The 10,413-nt window shown below is 33.1% G+C and overlaps 1 pseudogene; it reads left to right on the top strand.

The window, feature by feature from the left end:
* The window catches only part of LOC149568905 (uncharacterized), a 41,890-nt pseudogene extending 33,901 nt beyond the window's left edge, over positions 1 to 7,989 (top strand).
* Positions 7,990 to 10,413: the final 2,424 nt, after the last annotated feature.

Below are 10,413 nucleotides of genomic sequence, written 5' to 3' on the forward strand. Positions count from 1 at the left end.
TAGGTCCATTCCGTTTGTGAAAATCATAGTTTTATTGATATTCCTAGTTCTCCAAATCCAAGTAGCCAACTTCGCACGCTTGCCAAATTTTCCAAGTTATTCATCATGAGCCAAAATCACATATTTATACTACCCTCATGACAATAAACTAATGCCCCAGTTTTCATGCCCCCAAATGTTCGTTTGACATGTTTTCAAGGCCAAAACCAAACACACTATTATTTTTTGACATGTTTGTTTGCAGGCAATTTTAAGTCAACAAATTTGACGGTCAATATATTTTGACCCAAATGTCATCATGACATGAAATTTAACAAGGTACAAGAATGTGGAATAGAGAATTAGTTTGGTTAATCTTAGGGCCTGGTTGTTTGATTTAGTTAGTTTTTAAAGTTGACTCATAAGCCTCTCTGATAGAAAGTTATAGTTTCAAAAAAGGGGTAAAGTAAGTTTTAAATGACCAATTAATGATCAATTCTGATCTAGATCATGTCTAGTCAGTTTAGGGAGTCAAATCAATGGATTCCTAGAGTTAGGTGTTTTAGTTTGGAAATTTTTTTTTAGCCAGACCTACCTTGGGTCCCGACTAACTTCAATAGATTGATAAGGCATAGTTGGGAGTTGGGATGGTTAAAGAAGATTTGAATGAATTTGATCAATCAAGATATTACGTATTTAGGATATTGTGATTGGTCTAAAATGAGACTTGAAAATGCAAGGTCAATACCTCATATTCTTCTCAAAGTGGATACCCAAGTCTTGTAGTTGATAATACATCACAAAACTATAACACTGATAATGAAAGAGCTGATGCTCATAATTTAGAGTTGGAACACATGAATATTGTGTGACATTGTTCACCTAAAATAGTCAGAATGTGATTTCAAAAAAGGGTTCCTTTTGAAAGAAATCGAATGGAGGGATATTTGTAGATTTTCAAAAAGGAAGTTATGATGGTCAATCCCTAACATTGCACAAAAGTCACGTAGGGGAAGGTTGAAGGGAAATGCTTAATGAAAAATCCCACATTCATCTTGTGGGGGTGTTTTGATAGTTTTTATACTCAAAGGAATGATAAACAAGTGTCTTAAGCACATGCTCCCTTTGGGACATGAGGCTTGCGTGGTGGGACTCGTGTATAGTTGGCTACGAGGTGTAGATGGAAATTTTGACCAAGTGCAAGCAATATGAAAGCTGATTATGTGGTGCATTTCGAAGGCCATTCGTGAATTTGGGAAGTTGAAAATTGTAGAGTTTTGAAGCTACAAAAAGGGTATGGTTAGGAGCCGTATGGTTGGGAGATAAAAAAATTTGAAGCTAAGAAGCTACAAAAACTTCATAAGTTTGGGAGTCTGAGGATGTGAAAGTTTTGAAGATATGCTCAAGCATGAGATCGAGAGGTCAAAAATTTAATGTTGTGAACTTATGCTTGAGAAGATGTGGGTACCACTAAGCGATGAGGTGGCAGATTTAACCAATGGGGAGTTGACACATGGCATCCATGTGGAATTGGAGAGATAAGGTAAAATCTAAATTAAACTATTGAAATAAAAAATTCTCAAAACTATTGAATTTTTTTAAAGATACGATCATTTCATAAAGTTAAAACTATATGAATTTTTTAAATTTTCAATATTAAAATGCTCTGTTCATGGCCAAGGGCCTGGAATTTTCAAATGCACACTAGTAGGGCAATTTTTGTCCAAAATGTGAAGTGTAATATACCATTGGAAAGGGGAGAAGATGAAGTTTTCAAATCTATAGTTAGAATATGTATAGGTCATCGGTGATAAAAGATATAGGTAGATTTGTAAAATCAAAGGCACTCTCAGTAGAATGGGTGTTTTTAATCTTGGAGTTTTAGAATCAGTTGGAAAGCAATCCGAGAAGTTTGTTGGCACTAGATTTGGGGGAAAATATTTTTAGGTGTATTGTTATACCTAAAAATCTATTTGGCATGTGTTTTGGCCTAAATTTTATTGACAGTTTTGTGTCTTCTTACAAATTAGTTGTGTTCTCCATCATTTTGAAGATATTTTGATCACATTGTAGAGGAAAAATGATGAGATTTGATTTTTAGTTGAAGGAAGAGAGAAGAGAGAGGCTTTGCAACATGGGATAAAGATTCAAGTGGACATGTGTCACTTCTAGATTAGATCCAGATTCTTCTTTCTCTATATCTTTCTCTTTTTCTGTCATTGTAAGGATTGGTTCCAGGTTTTTGGACAAATTTCCATTACTATGATACCACCTTTCTTTAACATTTCTCTCTCTATATATGAACAACATTAATGAAGTTTTAGAGATAGTTATAGTCTATTCAGTTGTTTCATGAGTTAATTTCATGCATCCTCATGTATTTGTTTCAAAGAAATGAATAAAATGCAACAATGAGTTTATCTTCAGTCTGAATCTTGTCCCGTGTTTGTGTTGTTTGTAATCTTCTATGGTTTGTGAACAAATAGCACAAATTCAGTTGCAATTTGTTTTAGGTTGTATGTTTTGGTATATTTTTTTTATGATTCAAGGAGTCATGTAAATTCTTTATTTACCATAATGGGGTTGTAGATTTCATGAAGAGATAGGTCGAGTATGAGATTCAGTCTTCGTGTAGATGTCTAATTCAAAAAGTGATAGGATAGATTTGGAGTCTTGATATATGAGATATATCATTGATATCCAAGGATGTATGTTTGTGGTTTCTAGAATTTCTCAATAGATAAGGCACTGATCAACTATAGGATTCATATGTTTTGTTGCTCATGTCTTGATTATGCTGAAATCAACATATTAATCAACATCTTTTCCCTTTTATGTTGAAGAGTTGAAAGGATTTACCCTCACTTAGCTTGTCAAGTTCATAAGTTATGTTATTATCTATTTCATGTCTATGTTGTTTGCATAAGCAATAGAAGAATTGGGGTTTCAATCTGCTTTGTCTAGATTCACATATATGTTTTGGCAACTAGTACCATATGAATGAATCTGAGGTTCACCTGCCTAGGTCTTGTAGAGCTTGAAGAAGAAGAATGGGTATAGCCTTATATTTGGCCCCAATGTCTGAATAAGTATGTTGAACATGAGAATTAGCTTCCCCTAGACGTATTTGTTCCTATCATTAGGTTATTCAAAAGCTATTAATTTAGGAGCCAACAAAATGATGACTCTATTAGAGACTGTACTAAATCTATATGATAGAAAAACCTTGACAATTTGAAAAGAGATCCAATATAGCAGAAATAATTTGCTATAGCAGTAAAGTTGTGAGGTGTTTTTCGTTTCTTTGCTAAAGATTCATGTCTCCTAGTGGTTACTTTATTTAGGAAAAAAATACTTTGAAATTTGAATGTAAATTGCATTGTTACTAGTGAATTCATCATCATCAATTTAGCTGGATAATATTTTAAAAGAAGTGTTGTAAAATCAGAGTTAGAATAGATCAAAAGTATTTTCTCTTTTCTAAGTGTTTGATGATTTGCAAGTTTCACAAGTTGAAAGTCAGTTTCAAATTTATCAAGTGATAAATCATGTTTTAAATATTTCTCACAATTGTGAGTGTTAACTCTCCAAAGCAAGGATTTTCAACTTTTTTGGATAGATCTGGAAGTTTGGTAAGAAGATCTTGGCAAGAAAAGAAAAGTTATCAGTTCTTGATTGACAAGTTTGAGTGTTGTATGCATTTATTGTTCTAAGAATTTGAATGTTAAAAATAAAATCACATCAATGATTTATTTGTTCTCTTCAAGGAGGTGGTGTCTCTACAGGGTTATTACAAATGGTGTGAAGAAATCCTTGTTTGCACCCATGTTGAATTAGCAAATTGAGTTGCAACATCAATACTCAAAGGTATTTTTAATTTTCATGAGTTTCCCTTTCATGAAAGTCGAGTGAATAAAAATGGTTGCCTCTATTTAGTGACTTTCAACACTAGGAGAAAGAGGTAGAGTTTTTTGTTTCAAAATGGAATCAGATCTTAGATCTAAAGTTAGTTTACCAAGTCATGAAAGTGTGCTTGAAGATATTGTAGAGATATAAAAGGAACTTTGCAATCAAATTGTCAGTTCATAAAAAATACAGTAGGAAGTATTCAAGGTCTAAGAGATAATCAAGTTTATAAGAGTTTTAAGTTAGAAATCATGGAGATGCATGTTTCTTTAAGACCTAAGGAAGCTTTGTTACCTATTGTGTTCTTATCTAAGTCTTTATGCTTGATTCATTTAATTGGCCAACAAATTTGAGATTACAAAAGAATTTGCACGTTGAAGAATACATCAAGAAGAGGGAAAGTGATTTATATAAAAATGAATTTAGTGATTCGTATAACAATGGAATTCATTATGAATCTTCTAATGATGAAAGTCAGAATGAATGTGATGAATCCATAGATGATGATAATGTGTCTTATGATCATGAAGAGATGGATTCTAGATCTAGTGAATCAAATGATTTCAGTTAGCAAGATGAATATGGATACATAACTGAAAACAAATAATGCGATAGTATGTATGAGAGTATGGAAACCTCTAACAACAGTACACATAACTCTTCTTGTGATGAAGATGAGAATGACGAAGTACCTATTATTGAGGTATTGTGCAAAGAAGAGGAAATATGTTATGATAAGGATTCTATTTTTTCATATTATCTTACTAATGATACTGTTTCTATAAGTATTTTATATCAGCTACATTATGATCATAGCCAAGGAAAATAGACTTGCGATGAAGTCTTGTTGAATGTTGATGAAATCTCAAAATTATTGGCTCATGATCTTGAAATGTATGCAAAATTTTCTCAAAATTCTCATACCTTCCCTTGTTATGTTTATTCTCAAGATGAAGTCCTTTCCCCAAAGATTGATATTGGAACTAGTACAAAATCATAACATTCTTTGTCAAATTTTGGAGGTCTGTATGACAGTAGTTCAAGTATCAATACACATGATGACTTGTCTTATGTGGAGAATACTATTAGGGAGAAATTTGATACTATTTAAAATTCTTTTCATGTTGATGATATTGAAATTGGTTTTGATTGTTCATATGATGAAGAGGAAAATGCTAGAAGTTGTGATTCTAAGTTTGATCTTTCCTTATGTGCTGATGAATCTTGTGACGATAAATTTGATGAGTTCAAAGTTCATTCTAATGAGTTTTTTTATGAAGACTATGATTATGATCATCATATTATATGTGAGCACTAATTTCATGATAGTTTTTAAAACTTGGCAACTAATCCGTTGTTTGAGTGTGAAGAAGTTTTAGCATATGAAAAATCTGATTGGATGAGTAATAGGACTACAAAGGATGAGAAATTAGATTTTATATATTCTTCACACCCTATTACACAAGGTGAGTTGCAAGCTCTTGACACATGAAATTTTTTGAATGAAGTAGAGTATGAAACGTTTGTGTTTCCCATTGATAACATGCATCAGTCATATGTTCATGAATGTTTTCAATTTGATTATAGTTTCTATGAGCATGTTGATTCACTTTTTCATAGTGAGCATGATGTTGAAGTCAATTCTGATTGGTATATGCATTATGAGAGTGAAGAGAGTAATTTTGTTTTGCCAAGTGAGCTAATGGAGAATGTTGATTTTGTTGGTGAAACTGATGAGAATAATATTTTTAGCTTACCTCATGAAACAAGAAATAAAAATCAGGTATATGATAGAGGTAAGAAGTTTTGTTGAAGTTCGGTTGCCCAAGGCCATTGTTTGTACAAAATAGGTGTAGTTTTTCTTTCTTTCAATAAAGTAGTTCGAGAGAAAGTTTTGGAGTGGTCCACTTCTTCCAAAGAATTGAATACTTTCCATGCTCACAAGGGACATGCATCCCTAGATAGAGCCACAATTGGGACTCAAAATTGAAACACTAATTTTGAGTACCATTCTAAATTTTGAGTAAAATTAAGCCCAAGTAAGAACTTTTAATACATGTGTACCTGATCATCTTTTTGAGACCTATGAAGTGTTTCATGCTTCTAACACTTTTCATTCAGCATGTTCATGCATCCCATAATGATAAGTTATTATTTTGATTCATTTCGTGAAGTTCCATTTTGAGCATTGCTTAAATCTGCATTTTTGCAAGTACAATGACAAATAGACTAGCTAGTTTGCAATTGAATATCTTGCACTCGGTTAAGTTTCATGACTCACTGCTTTGGGAGTGTTTCATATGGATATAAGAAAACCTAACTTTTATTTTTCAAGTAGTTTTGATATGTTTTGAGTAGGTTTTGAATCCCTTAAAGTTGGTTGTTTACTGTTGTCATGTTGATGCATATTTCTTAGAATTTTGCGAGCCTTGTTTGACCAGTAATAACTCTAACCCAGTTGACCAAAATGAGAAAATTCCTTTTCCATTGCATTCTAGGGGTCAGAGAGTTGCTATGTTCAATATTTGAACCTATGATGAATCCATTTGCCTAGTTTTCAAATGTAATTCCAAATGTAATTTATGAAGTTTTACATGTGTCAAAAAGTGCAGATTGATTAGTAGCCCTGTTCGAGATGTCATAAATCTGAATCTATGATAGATTAAACCAAATGGATTATACCACTATATTATACTCTAAAAATTCTTCAAGTGTGCTAGTTTTCAAGTCTCGATGAATCTGTTTGCACACTTTCCCAGGTCTATTACGTTTGTGAAAATCACAGTTCTGCAAATCCAAGTACCCAACTTTGCATGCTTGAATTTTTTTCCCAATTATTCATCTTGAGCCTAAATCATAGATTTATACTCACCTTGTGATAATAAACTAATGCCCTAATTTTCGTTCCCCCAAGTGTTCATTTGACCTATTTTCAAAGCCAAAACTAAACACACTTTATTATTTTCTCACATGTTTGCTTAAAGGCAGTTTCAAGTGAGCAACTTTGATGGTCAATATCTTTTGACCCAGATATTGTCATGACATGAAATCTAATAGGGTACAAGAATGTGGAGTAGAGAATTAGTATGCTTAATCTTAGGGCCTAATTGTTTGATTTAGTTAGTTTTTAAAGTCAACTCATATGCCTCTCTGGCATAAAGTTGCAATTTAAAAAAAAGGGTAAAGTGAGTTTCAAATGATCAATTAATGATTGATTTTGATCTAGATCGAATCTAGTAAGTTTAGGGAGTCAAATCAATGGATTCTAGGAGTTAGATGTTTTTGTTTGGAATTTTTTTTTAGTCGGACCTACCTTGGGTCCCGACTAACTTCAATAGATTGATAAGGCATAGTTGGGAGTCAGGATGGTTAAAGAAAATTTGAATGAATTTGATCAATCAAGATATTGCTTCTTTAGAATAGTGTGATTGGTCTAAAATGAGACTTGAAAATGCAAGGTCAATACCTCAAATTCTTCTCAAAGTGGATACTCAAGTCTTCTAGTTGATAATACATCACAAAACTCTGACATTGATAATAAAAGGACTGATGCTCATTATTCAGAGTTGGAACACATGAATATTTTGTGACACTAGTCACTTGAACAAGTCAGAATGTGATTTCAAAAAAGGGTTCCTTTTGAAAGAAACTAAATGGAGGGATATCTACAGATTTTTGAAAAGGAATCTATGGATGGTCAATCCCTTATTACTCTCAAGAGAAACCATCATGCTTGCTTTGGTATGATTGACTTTGAAAGGTTGTTACTGAAGGAGGCAAGGAAGAGGTTATTGGATGGATTTGAAAACTTTGTGTGCATTGTAGAACATCTTGGAACATCACCTATAGCCGATGACATTGAGAATGTCTTGTTTGCATCATCAAAGATGTCACACTCATCAAGGAAGCCTTTGGAAGTTGCTGAGAATTCCAAAATTTACTTGGGCATCTAATGTTTCTAAAGAAGATCAGATTAAGTTACTTTCAGCAGAGGTAGAATCTCTATGGGGAGAGATTGCTAGTGTTGATGAGCGAGAAACAAATCTAAAAGCCTAGTTGGAGCATCTTGATGAGCTACTTAGATGTGCTCAACTTTCAAGTTAGGCAACAATTGAATGCTTGGGTTCCCTTTTACCTTCCCAATAACCAGGGAAACTTAAGAAGGGATGCCACCATGTATAAATGTGAGAGAAATGCATTTGCAGAAGACATCTAAGAAGATGGTGATAGAGACGTTGCCATTTTTTACTGAAGTGACCAACACTTCATCTACCAAGCAACATGTGCCTCCATCATCATCAGATTTGACAATGCATCAACAAAGTATTTCTACTGTTAGTGCCATATCTAATTTTTTTGCTAGCCCCTCAATTTCCACTATTGTTTCTATTCCACATTCAGCTAGTACAAGCATAGTTGAGAAGAAGTCTCAACTGAGCACTAAAGTTTCAAATAATGATAAGGGTAAAGAAGAAGATATTGATCTAGATGAGGATATAGTTATCTTGAATTGGGATATCTCTATTCTAAATCCCGATCAAATGAACATCATTGGTGAATTATTGTAAAAGAGAGCTAAGCAACAGATGCTTAGAGATTAGAAAAAGAAGGAAACCCAAGTGCTTGAAGATGTAAAGAACATACTTGTAGATACACTAAGTATAGAGGTTGATAGTACACAACTTGTTTTTGATCAGTTAGCAAGAGTTGTCCAAAAATTCAACAAAGATTCAAATGGACAAGATAAGTTGCTACAAAGAGAAGAAAATAAATTTGAAAACAAGACATTGGAACAAGTGGCACAAAAAATTGATATACACCAAGTAGAATTGTATACTATTCTTAGTACATTGGAAACATTTGTAAATAATGTAACTTCATTATTCAATAAGTTGTGTGATACATCTATCTTCACCCAAGGAATCAAGGACAAATTGTTAAAGATAGATGAAGACTTGAAGGAAAATGCACACTAGTTGTCACTTGACCCAAGCTATAGTTCTGCTCACTAGTCAAAAATCATATTTCTGATAAATTTACTAGTAGAATTATTAAGGGAAGAAGCTAGGATTAGGGCCACACTTGTAGACATCCAAGGCATAATTCTCAACATGGATGCATTATAGAAACACATTGCACATGCCAAGACACTCATCCATGACAATAACTTCTCCATAGCTAATTACATGATGAAGTTATCAATAGAAGTATAGATTGCATTACATGCAAGCAAGGTGTTATAGGAAAATTGGGACAAGACAATGGCATTGATTTTGAGGGTACATTCTAAATTCTTATTACATTTTGGTATTAACATGTAGTAAACACACTTTTGGCATTTATGTCAAAAAGGGGGACAAGGTGTATATTATATAATGGAGGAGAAGTATATATGAAAAGACATATATAGAATATATGTAGGGGGGAGTAGTATAATATAAGATGAATGTATATATGAGAAGTCTATATATGGGGGAACAACATAGTATTATAGAAATACATGTACAGATAATTAGAAAATATCTTTTACAAAAGCAATTTTGAAAAATCTCAAAAACAAAGTATGTTACTGAGTTGCAGACACGAGAAGGAGATAAAAGAATGTTTTTTGAAATTCTAAGCATTCAGTTTTGGATTGATAAGTTTTTTTGTCACTAGTGCCAAAGGGGGAGATTGTTGACATTAAGGTCAAAGTTTTTTTTATTAGTGACTCACACTTAGTCAATTGGTTAAGCTGCTACTGAGCTTATCTTTTAGTTTGTAGTGTTAACCAAGTACTACCAAGTTCTATAGTTGCTACCAAGTTCCATAATCATTATACAGTTCACGTCGCGCAGTATCTACTAAGTTGATTAGTGACAGTGCTAATTGAGCTTCATAGTATTAACTGAGTTTCAGAGTGTCAACCAAGTGATTCAATTTATATGTTGAGTTTTATAGTATTCACTGAGTCACACAGTACTAACAACATTCCAGCTACTTGGAAGCGATCAGTACGAATCAAGCTTCTACATCTACTGAGTGTATGATGATGCTGAGTGTTGACAATGTTTGCCAAGTATTAGAACATCATTGAGTTTGTCTTTAGAACTTGAGTGCTAGCAGTTGGGCCAACTTTGTGAATTATGGTGAAATTGGTATTGTAGCCGACTTTGATGAATTGTGATTTGGATTGGTATATATGTAATGATTTGTATCACATCCAAATATAATAATAAATAAGATATGAAGTGAGTATGACAAGCAGAAGTGCGAATTAAGAAGGCTACAAGTAGTATAAGTGACAACAAAGATTTATCTATCAGAACAAGGTGATCATTACATTTCAAAGGAATCTCAACCAACAAATCAGAGTTGTAGATTAGAGATCAACCAATGGTTCATCCTAACAGTGCCTCAGTCAAATCCTTTAACATGATAGACTTAGCAGTCTTTGACAAATCTCTTTATCGAGTGCATACTTTATTGTATGTTTTGTAAATCCTTTCACAAAGTGGGCCTGATAGTCCTTATTGCACCTAATAGAGA

This window comes from Cupressus sempervirens, chromosome 3 (assembly GCF_028749045.1).
Source record: "Cupressus sempervirens isolate cs-2001-9-10 chromosome 3, ASM2874904v1, whole genome shotgun sequence".
Classification (NCBI taxonomy): Eukaryota; Viridiplantae; Streptophyta; class Pinopsida; order Cupressales; family Cupressaceae; genus Cupressus; species Cupressus sempervirens.